This window comes from Haemaphysalis longicornis, unplaced genomic scaffold, assembly GCF_048455015.1.
Source record: "Haemaphysalis longicornis isolate Haplotype H1 unplaced genomic scaffold, Haemaphysalis longicornis Haplotype H1 scaffold_23, whole genome shotgun sequence".
Classification (NCBI taxonomy): Eukaryota; Metazoa; Arthropoda; class Arachnida; order Ixodida; family Ixodidae; genus Haemaphysalis; species Haemaphysalis longicornis.
Window position 1 is genome coordinate 6,153,709 of NW_027526306.1, and position 15,898 is coordinate 6,169,606.

Sequence of the window (15,898 nt, forward strand, 5' to 3'; positions counted from 1 at the left end):
AGGTGAGTTCTTGCGCTCGGTTATATTAGAGTTTATTTCGTTTTATGCTTTTATGTGTAAAACGGCTATGAAGTGAAAATGCAAGTTTCTTTCATTTGAACAGTTTTCTCGTTATAACACAGCTGTTTATGCACACTTCAATCATATAATAACAGGGAAAACCTATAAAACTCATGCGACACCTTAGCAACTTTTCCGCACCGAACTTATGACGTATTCTGGGCAGCTCATCTCGATTTCCTGAGGCCTACAAAATTTGCGCCGAAATTTAGGACACGTTTGTTGTAGCAGTAGCAATGGCGGGGTAAAGAACGAAAGTTACGAGTGAACACGTTAATATAGAAGCACCACTATGCTGGCCATGGCTGCACAGAACGTATGGCGAGCTGGGCTTTTGTTAGACGACACTGGCCATTTGGAGCAAGCGAAATTCTCTACGTAACTCTCTTTGTCGAGCAAACCCAATGTTTCACCGAAAGATTAGTATCAACGGTAACAAAGATAATCCAGGTACAAAACTGGTCGCGAAAAAAAGCGAGCGCAGACAGCCGTCCTCTTGCGGTATCGCACCGTCATCTATGAAGGCGAACGGTAAATAAAGCAGCACAAACGACTGTCTTGCCGTTCTCAGAAGCGAAGGCAACATGCCAGCTTTCTTGTTATACGCGTTTCCTGACCATATGTCGGTGCACTAGCTCATGAGTGCCTGATTTGTAATCACTTGTACTGAATTTCCCGAGTGGGTATGATGATGAGTAAGTACAGACTCAGACAAAAATGTGAGTACAATAACGACTGAGTAGAGATGGAAGTGCACATACTAGTGAGTACAGCACTCTCGAGTACAGTTCTCACAAATATGCACTGACGAGTAGTACTTGTGAGTACTGTACTTACCAGTGTTGTGTTTGCGAGACCCGCACTCGTTAATACAAACTTGTAAGTTTTATCACGCGCTTAAATCGCGACGTGCGTGCACGAGTCAGGAATTTCGCGATGACGCAGCGCCTGTTAACTGTTAAAGGCCAACTGAACTCTAAAATTTTCTTTGTCCAAATAAGTAGTCTATGCTCTAAAAATGACCATGGCGAAACCTATCGCTTCGTAATCACAGAGAGCGCTAGGTACCGCCGTTCAAAGTACCTCCGAGCAGACGACGTTTGCACCTGGCGGAGAGTCGCCGTAACAAGTTCCGAGCGGCCTGTGACGGAGGTTGGGGAACCTGTCCCGTGAAACTCGCGCTTCTCCGCCGACTTGCAGGGCGCTCCGCCGGGTGCGGGGATGCGGTCGCCTTGGGTTCCTCTGCTACACCAGCGCGCTGTACCGCCGCCGCCATCAAATGTTTAAACTAATCGCATAGGCAGTAATATCCCCCATTTTTCTCAATGCAAAAAAAAAATGATTAGAAGCCTAAATCTATTCAGGCGGTTACGAACGTCTTGGAGTTAGCAAAACTCTTTTTACTCGAAAATATGATTTTTACTCAAAGAAAAAAATAGCGCGACAGGAGCACGTGCTTTACAATTGTCATTCCTATTGCATTTACCATAGAAAAAAAAAGATATATTATAAATTACTGACCACTTGCACTTCCGCGTCCAGTATTGGCCACATTTGGGCTGGCCCAACGCCACCTCTATCCTTTAGACATTTCCAAAAGTTTTACGAAACAAATAGAGTTCTTGTGCACGCGGCTTAAACATTTGTCAGACTTTTGTCTCCCTTGCTAAGTGAACCAAAATCAGCCTTTCTCGTAGTAACAAATACACCCGCACAAATATTGGCCGTCGTATTCGGGAAGTGCGAAAACTAAACTGCTCCTCACCTAAACAATAGAATATATTTTTGTTCGATTCTCAAGTGAAGTATTTACTTTGAGCGTTAGATTTAGTTTATTTGAAAGTAAAACGTTTTCAACAGCACCTGTCTCTGGTTAAACTAGAAAACAGCGGTAGATAGGAAGTGTTTTCGTGTTTTAGGGCGTCATTGAGCTCTGGAAGCGGGCTTATAGTTTTAGATCCCTTTTATCATTCGATTCTCGATTGCACACAGGGGAAAAAATACTGGGCCGATATTCACGAAGCTGTTTGCATGTAATGTATAGTAGAAATAGTGATTTATCTCCCTCCGCGTGCGGTTTGTTCCCTTCAGAGAGGGCGACGTGATAGCCGAGGGGTCGGCTATAATAAAAGCTGCTTTTCAATATCGTACATGAGCAAATAGCTTTGTAAATCAGGGTCCGTTTTTTACTTGCAATGCCAAAATTGCTATTCCGGCAGTTATTATGATGGAATAAAATTACTGTCTACGGTCTACTTCATCTCGATTCATAGCAACGGGATGCCAACTCCATTATCAGGGGCAACCGGTAGTGGAAGTTCATCTTTGGAAATAACAAGCGAAACGCGACGCTACCACGCGCATTTGAAGGCGGCTCTGAGCGGCCGCCAGCTCTGGCGCGGTCGCTTCCGTTCCCTCACGTACGTCACGTCCGGCCGCCGGTAATGGCCGCCTTTTCTGTTCAGTTTCGGTTCCGAAAACACCAATGTCGCGAGCCGTTTGTGTCGCGGGCGTTGATGTTTGAAGCGCGGTATTTTGCATTTTGCACCCTTTTTATATGTACTATTAGGTGACAATATTTTTACGTTGTCGAAAATTTGAGTGCAGTTGGCCTTTAAGGAAGGTAAAGTTAGCTGGTCAGGTGGAATTTTGTGGTTCTTCTTTTCCCTCTTTCTAGGTGTTCCTGCTCTCAGCAATCACTCGTTATGGGGTTGTCAATGCGAGGATGTGTGGCTTCACTCCACTTACTCCACTCAAAGTAGTGGTGAGAGAGTGAATTTAGGTAGTTTAATGCAAAATCAAGTTATTAGAAACACTTTTGAACCCTAGTAAATAGGAACACAGAGTTAGAACGAGTACACTCGTGCATAGATGAGTGGAGTACGAGTGAGTACAGATTGAGTACGAGTGCCAGTAAGTACAGATTGAAGACGAGTACAAGTGAGACTAGATGAGCAGAGTAAGAATGAGCACAGATTGAGTACGAATACTCGTGAACACTAATAAGTTTGAATGGAGGTGAACACAATAACAAAGGAGTGTGCCATGAGTGAGTGAGAGTGTTGTTGAGTTGGGACAAGATTGTTGAGTCTGACAGAGTGAGCACATCGTGAAGAAAAAAATGTGAGCGAATTTCAGTGGGTTCTTTCTTTTGCCGGCTTTTGTCATAGGTGGGCGTAATCACTCGTGAGTACACCAATTTGTACTCATTTGTACTCAAACTCACGAGTGATTACAGTGACGAGTGAGTATACACTCAGATTTAAAAAGTGAGTGCAATGACGAGTGAGTACAGATGTGAGTACTGCATTTGTGAGTGTAAACCTCATGACAATAGGTACTCCTGAGTATAAGCTGCAATCATAGTCACGAGCACTCATACTTATGAGTACTGTACTCATGAGTTTACATACTCATGAGTATGGGTACTGCTCATACGCATGAGTACTTATGCTCATGAGTACTGTAACAACGAGTATGAGTACTCATGAGTAATGTACCCAAGAGTAATGTACTCATGAGTACTGTGATCGCGAACACAACACTCGCGAGTGAATGCACTCGTGAACACATGCATTGGTGAGTAAAGCAGTGCAAAGACGGTTAATCATGAACTCGAGTCGGGATACGCGTGTAGAGTCGTATAAATTTAGTGGTGCTGCCGCACCGCTTTACTATCAAGGATCCTAAACTCCCAGAATAAAAGCGGCGGCTCTGCCCATTTTTGGTTTGACGGCGCTATGGCTTTTCGGCGCTCGCCCCCTATGGTGTCGGACGGTGAAATAGGTAAAAAGAGGGGGTGACGGCAGGCCGCGCAATGCCACTGCCGGTGCCCTGCTCCTACGGCACGTCTTCATTAAGGCCAATATTTTCGTTTATAAATACGCTGCTTGGTACAGCGTGGGTGGCTCCTTTGCGCTAGCCCTGTGTAAATGCGACAGAGGAAAGGAGAGGGGGGGGGGGGCTAACAATGCATGTGCTACGCGCATTGAAGCCGCTGTTTCTCGTCATCAGCAGTTTGGTGGAAACGTGTCGTGTAGTCATTCATTGAGTAGAACCACTCATGCAAATGGTCGTGTTTAATTTAGCTGATTCGCGTCAAATCGGCTACATGCGTTGTGCCACGGACTTTGTCCGCTCCGTTTTATTGCGCGCATTCAAAAGATGGTTTTGGTGATGAGCGTTCGGCCGTCAGTGTTTTTTAGGCTCCAATTTTGAAACACCTGGTTCAAATTTTATATACAACGAAGATGGGTGAGCTTCGTGAAAGTCTTCGCCTAGGCAAACTTCGAGCTTGGGCGTTCCTGTTCCAAGAGACGAACGGGTTACCTCCCCTCCCCAATTTTAGAGCCTATGCTACGCCTTTCATACTTGATGGGCGCTGTGGCTCCACCACATCTCCAACAGGCAAAGCCGAATTTATGTGCACACAGCGTATCCGCAAACTCCGATTCCATTAGAAACATGGTGTACGGCTTGGCAGGAAGTGGTTGCGGTAAATATGGAACTGCGCAGGGGCGCACTAATTCTTGTGTCGTGTTATGTGCAGCCACACAGCGAACGTGCACCCCGGTTGCGATTGGGCTGGCTAACATCTCTGCGCCGTTCAAACGCTTGCTGTCCCACACTCGTAACTGGTGACTTCAATGCCCCCATTGCAATTGGGGATAACCTACATCAAGTGAACGTGGACGCACGTTACTTGAACATTTCAACGATGCGCACTTTGCACTTCTGAATTATATATCATGTACTACGCGTCGATGCACTCATCCCCGGATGCCGCCATACTCACCCGACTTCACCTGGTGGCTTGGTAGTGCAGTGGTATCTTGGCAGCGAGAGGCAGACTGCTGGGGTAATGATGATCACCCTATCAGGCTTGGCATTGCCCCGAAGTCGACGCGGCAGCTTCGACGGAGCTACACTATAGTAGACTGGGGTGAGTTCCGGTGAAACATCAATGCGAACATAACGGCCCAAGCACCGACCCCACCACTGTGATTAAAGAGGCTCTGAGCAGTGCCAGTAGGAGGACGTGGGTAGAGGAATCCCGACCAAAGCCTCACCTCCGACTTTTGCAGCTGTGGGCCCAGCGAAAACAGGCTGAAGTGGCTGCCTCACGGGATCTCTCGTGTGCGCCGGCTCGAATGCGTTTCCAACGCTTGACCGCTGCGGCCAGACGCCATGAGAAACGTCTTTCGCGGCAACGATGGCTTTGCTGGTGTGAGCCGCTCGGCCCTTAGTCCACCACGTCATCTATTTGGGACACGTTTCGGGCAATGGAATCAGGTGGTCGCACTACAGATGCAGCAACCAGTGCGTGCCTCGCATCAGGCAAGAACGCATACCAATTTGCCTTCGGTGTGGTTCGTGCCTTGTACCCTGCATTTGACAACCTTCCTGGTAGCAACCCGTGCCCGTTCCCACGTCAGAGCCTCTCCTTCTGATGACGCGGCCCGTGAAATGGAATCGGATTTCACTATGGCAGAGATCCTGGTTGCGATCAACCAGGCGAAACTTCGGTCATATCCCGGCCTAGACGGCGTTACGTACGAGGTTTATAAGAACCTCGACGATCCGGTGCTTTGCCGTCTCGTCGATTTCATCAATGAGGTGTGGCTCTCGGGCCAATTACCAGAATCATGGCTCCGGGCAGATATCGTCGCTATACCGAAGCCAGGCAAACACCCGAGCATCTCCCCAATTTGGGCCCAATCGCCTTAATGTGCACCTTGTGGAAACTGTTGGAGCGATTGCAGGCTACGCGACTTCAGTGATGGATGGACACTTACCGGTGGTACCACCCGGCACAGATTAAGTTCAGACCTCATCTGGGGGCGGAGGATGGCCTTGAGCACTTATCATCGATGCTGCTACTTGGCGGCCGATCTCGCAAAGTGCAGACGTTGCTTGCCATGGACATTCACAAGGCATATGACAACGTCAGCCACAGCGCTATCCTGGAAGTTCTACAAAGCTTACTTGTGCGGAGAAGGTCCGCTCTTTTATCCGGACCTTCTTGACTATCAGATCATTTTCAGTATGGATTGGTGGAGCTAGTTGTGGCAATTTTACGCCCGTCCTTGGAGTGCTTCTGGGATGGATGATTTCGCCCTTCCTCTTTAACGTAGCTATGCTGCCGCTTGCCTGGCATCTTGGCTCCATGCCAGACCTACACGTTCTGGTGTACGCGGACGATATTACATTATGGACTGTCCACCCAGACCTGTCTCGGCAAGCCGCGAGCCTTTATTTATTCCTTTATTGATTCCGTGTTCCCCATAATAAAAAAACAAAAGAAATTTGGGGAAAGAAACCAGTTCCAGCCAAGCTATGGCAGGGTAACAGCCAATAAAAAATAAATAAGCTGGGAGCCTGCAACAAGCTTTAACTGACACAGAAGTGGCGTGAATACGCTGGTCTCTCTCTTTCAGTCGAAAAGACAGCCCTTCTGTCCGTGGCCAATGCTTGGGGCCGTCGTACATTGGAGATATCCCCGATCGCACTACAACTTTCCGGCCAGCCTGTGCACACTGCTACCTCTCTTGGCGTACAGGGATTGGAGACTTCATCGTCAGGGTCAGGTGCTTTGTGGCTGCGATTTGCCCGCCAACAAGCAGGTCAAATGCCACACCTTATCCGACGCATGTCACAAAACGGTGGAGGCTCCTGCTTCAAAATAGCCCGACTCTTGGTGCTGTCAATACTTCAGCCTCGACTTCTCTATCAGGCTCAATTCCAGCATGTGACCCAAGCGGAGTGGGCCCGACTTGAACCAATTAATAGAGCTGCAATGCGGACGATCACCTGCCTCCCTCAAATAACGCCCATACCATCTCTTTAGGCGGAAGCTCAACTTAACACCCTGGATGAGCTTGTACATCAGCGCCGCTCCGCCCTCCAGCACAAACTTTTGTTATGGAGGCAGCGGCGTTGGCGATCTACATGGGCCGTCCTCTACACGCCTTACCATCCCACCCTTTAACTAGGCCGCCCTGGCTGTACCATCAAGTGACCGACAACCGGCCGCTAACTTGACTGCATAGTCGGTCGACCGGAAACGCAGATGCGCCGTCCGCGGGCGCACCATTACTAGCGGCAGTGAACCAGCCCCGGGTTGTAGAGGCATTTGTGGATGCTGGGGCCCAAGACGGAGTTTTAACTACGGCGATCAAATGGCCCTCTCATTCAGAAGCGAACCAAAACTGCGCTTATGAAACTCTCCGCACCTGGGCTTCTATGCTCGCGGAGCTTACAGCCATCCGGGACGGACTGCTAGCGCTACTACCGGTACTTCAAGCCCCTGAAAATTTGACTGTACAAATGTACACGGACTCAACGGCGGCCGTCAGGGAATTCCGCCGGGTATCCTCCAACTCGCCTGTCTCAAGATTCACAAGCCACTGGATACGTACCCCTGCCCTTTCCGACTGTCGTGAATTCGGCGTAATACTATCATCGCTCATATATAAGCGCATAATTCCTATCACCTTACGTCGGTTCCATGACCACTGTCCTTGCTGTCAACTGACCCACATGAAGAATTAGTCCAACTCAAGGAAGATCTGCATCGCGCCACACGCGCTCTCATCCCACCGTGTGGAACAGACCTTCCCAGTGGGCTCGCTCGCTGGGAGGAGTTCCTGTTCCGTAGACTTCGAGTTGGGGTGGCCCTCTCGCCTGCGATAACCCGGGCGTGGCCACCGCGATACCATGCCCCGTTTACCACGACCTGCCCATTCTGTACGGCTCCTGTAGAAGACGCGGACACCAACCACGTGCTATGGACGTGCCCTTCCCTGAGTGCAGCTAGGTCCCGACACCTTCGCGGCACAGGCCTGCATCCTGTGAAACCCCCCTCCCTATCTCCAACGATGGCTGGGGGGGCCCCACCACCGCTGTCTTCTGGACTTCCTCCGCGAAACGGGTGTTAACTTGTACCTGTAGGACGTTATGCCAAAGGGCATACTATCGCATTTAAAAAAAGATACGCTAGGACTATGTTGTCGTGCTATGCCGTTTTAAAGTGACTATGTAGCACTGCCGTACATCCGCGCCAGGACATTTTTCCGCTTCAATGAAAATAAAACGTTCGAGTACTCCTTAGAACGTTTGTGGGCTGTGAGTCTGAAAGCTTAATGCCAGCTGAACGCCTTCGACGCTTTTTTTTTTCGCTCCGCTTTGCCGAAGAGCTCGGCCATTTTGTCGCTGGAGGAGGTATTTTCTTTCGAATGGCCTCGATCTATTTCCCACGTGTTCCGCCGCGGTTAATTCATGGCGCCGCGTATTGAGACAGTCAATGCGAAGGCGAATTTTAGTGCTTGTTTTTCCAGTACCTTTACCTCCGCTGAGATGGCGCGGACGACCCCCACGCCCCCATCCCCCCACCCCACAAGCCTCTACTAAACGAGTCTGAACTCGCACTGTGGAATGCCTCATGAAAGGGCCGTTTTTATAGTAAGAACGCGGATGCCAGAAGCCGGGTCTTTCGCTGAAGCTCGGGTCTTAAAACATATCGTAAAATTTGATGTTTGCACATGCCGACAAGATCGCCCTTTTTGTATTCATCTTTCTCATATTCCTCAGTGGTGCGTGAAGTGGGAGCTCCACATTTTCGCCGTGCAAGCATCTAGCCGACACGGCAGGTATAGTGCAATCAATACAGGCTATCACGGCTCCGAAAAACGCGTCGCCGAACATTTTCATTTTGTCAGACAAGCACGGCAGATCAGTGGGGTAGTGCTGCTAGGGTAGCTAAACACCGGCAGAAACTGGGTACACTGCAGCCCTTGACTGTGAGCGATGTCCCTATTCCCTTCGTCCCCCCTCACACAGGCATACGAAAATGAGCAGTTTCAGAGAGACACCTGCACGTTCTGCCCGAACTCTTTAAGGAAATACACAGAACTACGAGTGGTGCCGCTTTCTTGTGTCTTTCTCACAGGGGGGGCGGGCTTCTTTTGTGGCTTCCCGCGTTCTGTTCTCGCGGGGTTTCACCTGTGTGGTGTTTTCTTATTAGGCAGTTTTAGAATAGGGGGCCTCAATGCTCTGGGGCCCCCAAGCGTCTTGGGCGTCGTAATGCGCATGCGCAGAACCCAAGCCTTCCTTGGGGTTTTGGCTTTGCGTTAACCGCGCACGCTTTTTTGCTGAAATAGCGGGCGCCCCGAAGCTGGAGTTTGCGTTCTTGCGTCGCTCTCGCAGCCAGCGAGACTGCGCGTGACCATGGCTGATCCATGCAGCGGCTCGTTCTTCGACTAACCCCATCAACTACGACTATCGCTGAGCTGAATTTGTTGATTCAACGCGTCGTTTGCTAGAAATGGATAAAGCAGGTAATCGTGAAGCGTTTTCTGCCTTCAGAAACAGTCCGTGCGCACGTCGGTCGCCCCTGCCAGCTCGGCACGCACAGCGGCTCGAACTGGCGCAGACGACAGTAGCAACTGCTTGTCGCTCCTCTTCCGAATCAATCTGATTGCTAAAAAGAAGCTCCACATGCGAGAAAGCAGGTGTTAATGTGATGAAAAATGGTGCTAGGGCTTGTTGTCAGGGCTTATTTTAAAAGCGGCGATCCGATATCTGCCGCGATGCTAAGCCTACGCTGACCGGCGCGGACGTTCGGCGATCCAACCGATCGCCGCGGCGCGCTGTGCGCCGAGCGGCCGAGAGATGGCGCTACCTGCGCGGAAGCCTCGAAACAAGCTACGCAGATGCCGTGGTCACCGATCGCTCGAACGGCAGTTCTAGCTGAAATACGGTTCCACATGCGAGAAAGGGGATGATAGTGTGGTGAAAAGTTGTATTACAGAATGTCATTCGCAGTTGCACAGATTGCGGCGATCAAATATTCGCCACGATGCTAAGCCTAATGTTCCCATCACCGGAGCCGACCCGAGCGACGCAAGCTGGTTGCGGGCTGCTGGGGGCGCCACTCTTCTAAAACTATCCGCGCGCGAGCGCCTTGCGTTTGGGTTACCTTAACTTCTTGGGGGCCCCCAACGACGGCTGCCCCTATTCTAAAACTCTCTACTAACGTACCGGCGGCGGCGGCGATGGAGACGGTTGTGGAATTTATCCAGCGGGCCGAACAGTGGCGGTGCGTCTCGCTGGAGCTGATTTTAAAGTCAATAGTCTCTCTTTGGCTACTTCAGCGGAAAAAGTTTTGATTTTCTCTAATACAGAGAACTTATTATGGGAAAACAATATCAGGTTCCGCTGTAGAGAATACCTATCCGGGCGGCCGCCAAGAAGCTTGATGTACTCTCTGAAACTGGACCACTCTGTCTGTTCCGTGATTCAACCACTCGGCCAGACGTTAAACGAATTCTTAAACTAGAGGTTCACTTAGGCAAAACATTTTGTAGCTACCGAATCTGGTACAACACTGCATACCTTTGAACATATTTTAGCAAAATAAAACACTAGGGTTATTACAACGAAGACAAAGCAGTTCTTTTAATAAAAAATAAACGGGGGTGTAATTATTGCGTTGGCAATCAAAAGAAAAAAAACGCGTTAAAACAATATTTTAATCCCAAATACAAAAAAAAAGGACTCTCGCTCAAGCTTCGAGATCGTGGCTCGCGCGCCAAGCCAAGTAGCGACAAAAGGTCTTAAGATGTAGCGCGTCAGCAGCGCACGCTGGAAAATTGAATTGCATTCATAAAACCTGTATTGCGTTTTTCATGGGAGGACGGAGACAGAAGTGCAACAGCATGAGTGGTGGGGAGAGGGCGAAAAGGGGCAGCTACGTGATTGGGGCTCGTCTTTCAACATTTTCAGATAGTAAGAATATTTGCGGCCATATTTGGTGCCGATGAATTGCCTGCCGGTTTGCGTTAACGAATTCTTGCCTTAAAGCTGTCGATCTAGTTGGTTCATACTGAAAAAAGGGTAGACTGCACGAGAAGGGAAGACGAAACGAAGAAATATTCAAGGCGCTTAAAAGTGCAGTCGGAGTCGTACATGCTTCTTTCATTCGTCTCAACCCTTAGGGCGGTTTAGCATCGTTTCAACAGACAACATTTTCGTTCGAAAACTGGGAAGCCATTAGTGAAAAATGGCTTCCTCTGTCTTGTTCATAAAGTCAGCAGCGCATGCTTTTGTTGCCTGCATGTGAGCACTGCCGAAGAAACAGGTGGGCCTTTTTCTGCTAAATTGTTCGCGCACCCCTACGACTAATACGCTACCAATCCACTGGCTATTTCGCGATTTCATCCTACAACACACTATAAAGTTCTCCTGAGGTGGCGTCTCCATACAAATGGTGATATGTATATTGTATAGGCCGACTAAGCACAACTACTAATAATATGACGGTTTAATATTCAAATAGCTTCATCTTTTGGGCAGCGATATCTTTTATAAAAAGTGTAGAGTATAGAAAACTACATCGCCAGCGAACTTTCATATATATATATATATATATATATATATATATATATATATATATATATATATATATATCGATTCAGAAATGGGAAATGAGGGGGTCGGTGAAAATAAGACAGAAAATAAGGTTTGGCAGTCAAGAAAACCTCGGGAAGCAAAGGGGAGGTTGTGGTGGGTCATAGAAACAGATGAAGAATTTTTTGAGTCAGAAAGAAAGTGGTGAAAAAATGCCCGCCGGGTGGGATCCGAACCCACGACCTCCAGAATACCGATCTGGTGCGATAACCACTACTCTACCGGCGGGGCTGTTTCCCCAGACCTTTCTAGGGTATTTATGTTAAGGTATTTTTGTTTCCTGCACTTGGGGGTGGTAGCCAGTGCCCCTCGGCCTACTCGGGGTGAAGGGGACCTTCTTTTTAACCCCCGGGCCGTGACTCCAGCGTCTACGACATGTCGAGGGTGGTCGACCAGCGTTGAACCCTCTTGAGCTACCCTTGGCACCAAGACTGCCAGAACAGAGGCCCTCGCTAAGAATATAGCGAATCAGAAATGGGAAATGAGGGGCTCGGTGAAAATAAGACAGAAAATAAGGTTTGGCAGTCAAGAAAACCTCGGAAAGCAAAGGGGAGGTTGTAGTGGGTCATAGAAACTGATGAAGAATTTTTTGAGTCAGAAAGAAAGTGCTGAAAAAATGCCCGCCAGGTGGGATCCGAACCCACGACCTTTCACCACTTTCTTTCTGACTCAAAACATTCTTCATCTGTTTCTATGATCCACCACAACCTCCCCTTTGCTATCTGAGGTTTTCTTGACTGCCAAACCTTATTTTCTGTCTTATTTCACGAAGCCCTCATTTCCCATTTTCTGATTCGCTACATGCTTAGCGAGGGCCTCTGTTCTGGCAGTCTTGTTGCCAAAGGGAGCTTAAGAGGGTTCAACGCTGGTCGACCACTCTCGACATGTCGTAGACACTCGAGTCACGGCCCGGGGGTTAAAAAGAAGGTCCCCTTCACCCCGAGTAGTCCGAGTGGCACTGGCTAACACCCCCAAGTGCAGGAAACAAAAAATAACTTAACATAAATACCCGAGAAAGTGCAGCGGAAACAGCCCCGCCGGTAGCGTAGTGGTTATCGCACCAGACCGGTATTCTGGAGGTCGTGGGTTCGGATCCCACCCGGCGGGCGTTTTTTCACCACTTCTTTTCGGCTCAAAAAATTCATCTCTTTCTATGACCCACCACAACCTCCCCTTTGCTTTCCGAGGTTTCCTTGACTGCCAACCCTTATTTTCTGTCTGATTTCACAGAGCCCCTCATTTCCGATTTTCTGATTCGCTACATGCTTAGCGAGGGCCTCTGATCTGGCAGTCTTCTTGCCAAAGGGAGCTTAAGAGGGTTCAACGATGGTCGACCACTCTCGACATGTCGTAGACACTCGATTCACGGCCCGGGGGTTGAAAAGAAGGTCCCCTTCACCCCGAGTAGTCCGAGTGGCGCTGGCTAACACCCCCAAGTGCAGGAAACAAAAAATAATTTAGCATAAGTACCCGAGAAAGTGCTGGGGAAACAACCCCGCCGGTAGCGTAGTGTTATCTCACCAGACCGGTATTCTGGAGGTCGTGGGTTCGGATCCCTCCCGGCGGGCATATTTTCACCTGTTTCTTTTCGACTCAAAAAATTCTTCATCTCTTTCTATGACCCACCACAACCTCCCCTTTGCTTTCCTAGGTTTTCTTGACTGCCAACCCTTTTTTTCTGTCTTATTTCACGGAGCCCCTCATTTCCCATTTTCTGATTTGCTATACATATATATATATATATTGTTGGGAACCGCGGGGTCGCAGCGTAGCGCCACTCAAAGAGTACCAGCGTGGCAGGCTTTCGGAATCGAACTGCCCCTGCCGTGCTGGCGCACCAAGTACGCGCCGCTCGTTTCTTTATTCTCGTCTTTCATAGCCGGCGCCAAGGCGCCGGGTAAGTGCGCCAACTACAGGGCGATGCAGGGCCCCCCGCCCAGACGGAATGTCGAACGTCACGCTACGGCGAGGCAGGCGGGCGTTGGTTTTGGGGGAGCAGTGGAGTGTTTAGGCCTGCTATGTCTGCGCGGAGTTCGTTGGGTGGCCTCTCGAGGTAGGCTGGTTTGAGGCGGTCCTACGAGACGACTTCTTCGCGGCCATTCAAGAGGATGGTGGCGGACGTCTTGGTCTTGTTAAGGACACGGTACGGGCCATCGTAGGAGGGGGTAAGAGGCGCCTTTATAGAGCGTCCCGCCTTAGGAAAACGTGTGTCGAAGATGCCAGTTCGGGATGCACAAAGATGCGGTGCTCAGAAGACCGAGGTGGGACCGGTCGCAGGTGCTGCATGCAGTCCTGCACGCATTGGAGGTACTCAAGCGGCTGGGGCGAGGAGGCCGTAGGGACGAACAAATCGCCAGGAAGCCGCAGGGGTGCGCCGTAGACAAGGTCAGCAGTTGAACAGACGAGGTCGTGACGAAGGACAGCACGCAGGCCAAGGAGCACTACAAGAAGGTGATCAACCCAGTGCTCTCTATCCAGGCGCGCAGCGAGAGCACTTTTTAGCTGGCGATGGAGCCGCTCAACGATGCTGTTGGCACAGGGATGGTATGCCGTGGTGCGGCAGTGTTTAGTGCCAAGCAAGCGGCAGAGGGAAGTGAACAGAGTGCATTCAAACTGCCTGCCTCGATCCGTGGTAACAATGCCGGGGCAGCCGAAATGGCAAACCCATGTCGAAACGAAGGCTTTTGCCACCGTTTCTGCCGTGATGTCCGGAATTGGTACGGCTTCGGGCCAACGGGTGAAGCGGTCAATCATTGTGAGAATGTACCGGCAGTCACGGGAGGGAGGAAATTGTCCGACCAAATCAAGATGCACGTGGTCAAAGCGACAGCATTTGCGGCGACAGGACACACTTTCTGAGTCACTTCTGCTCTGTTTGCAGCTTGGTTGCCGTTACATCGTTGGATTCTGCTGCTTCGCCTGCCTCCGTGGGCTGATCCACGCGCGCCTGCGCCACTGCCCTGCACGTGTGCGTGTGAGCGTTGGCTCTACAGGCACCCTTCTGAGTCTGCGCTGCCTGCAGCCTGCCGCACATGCGCGGTTCTCGTCTCCACCAGGAGGTGTCTTAAAGGAGCATCCACGGCAACCCCGGCTTCATTTGGCAGCACCATTTGCGGCGACAGGACACACTTTCTGAGTCACTTCTGCTCTGTTTGCAGGTTGGTTGTTGTCAATATTCCAACTATTACTTCTTTTTGAGCCGCAAGTGCTGCTGCCCAGCATCTAGTTGCTCTTGTGTACATTTTCTGCTGTGCTATGCCTAAAACTGCCGAGCTAGCTCAGAAGATTGCGGCGCTTGAGGCGCTGCTTGACGAGAACCTGGACGGTGTGATCGAGGCACTTTCTGAGAAGCTTAAAACGAAGCTCGAAAACATGGGGCTCGGTGAACATGTTCAACTGTCTGAAAGTGTCACCTTTCTGAGCAAAGAGTATGACTCGATGAAGGCCAAACAGGCTGAGCTGACAGCGTCGAACAACGATCTTTTGGCACGCAACGCAGCACTTGAAAAGAGGGTGGCCGAGCTAGAGCAATACTCTAGACTCAACAACATTGAAATTAAGGGAGTGCCTGTAACGGAAGGCGAAGACTGCCATGCCATTTTGCAATGCATGGCGAACGCTGTCGAGTGCCCAGTTGAGCCAACTGACATTGACATCGTACACCGGGTACCTACTATGTCAAAAAATCAGAATGAAAAAAAACATAATCGTTCGTTTTTGCTCACGTGAAAAGAAAAACGACTTCCTTCGGAAAGCGCGGAAGGAAAAGCTGTGCACGAGCAATATTGGGTTCTCTGGGAAAACCGATGTCCCTGTGTTTGTCAACGAGCATTTGACCTTCGATAACAAGAAATTGTTTGCTGAGGCTTTAGCGCTTAAGAAAGAACATCGCTGGCAATTCCTGTGGACAGACAACTGTCGCATTAAGGCTCGAAAAACACAAGACAGCAAAGTATTTCGCATCGCGTCTGAGCGTGACTTGCGGGTTTTCACATATTTCTGAGTCATGTGCCCTTCTGACAAAGTACTAACACCTCGCAGCCGATGGCTTTGCTGTCCCCCGAAGATGCGAAATTCCGTGTTTCTAACAACAACCACTCCATAATTCACTTTAATGCAAGAAGCCTTAAGAGAAATCTTGACACCATCAATAGTTTCATCACTGCGCCTAACCATTTATTTTCGTTCATATGCATATCTGAAACTTGGCTCTCTGATTCTAAAAGTAATTTGTACAGTTTCCCATCCTATCAAGCAGAGTACTGCCATCGAACTTCTGATAGCCATGGAGGTACAGCAGTTTTCGTTTCGCCTGATATTTCCTACAGACGCAGACATGATCTATCGTTTATAGCAAACCTTTGTGAATCGG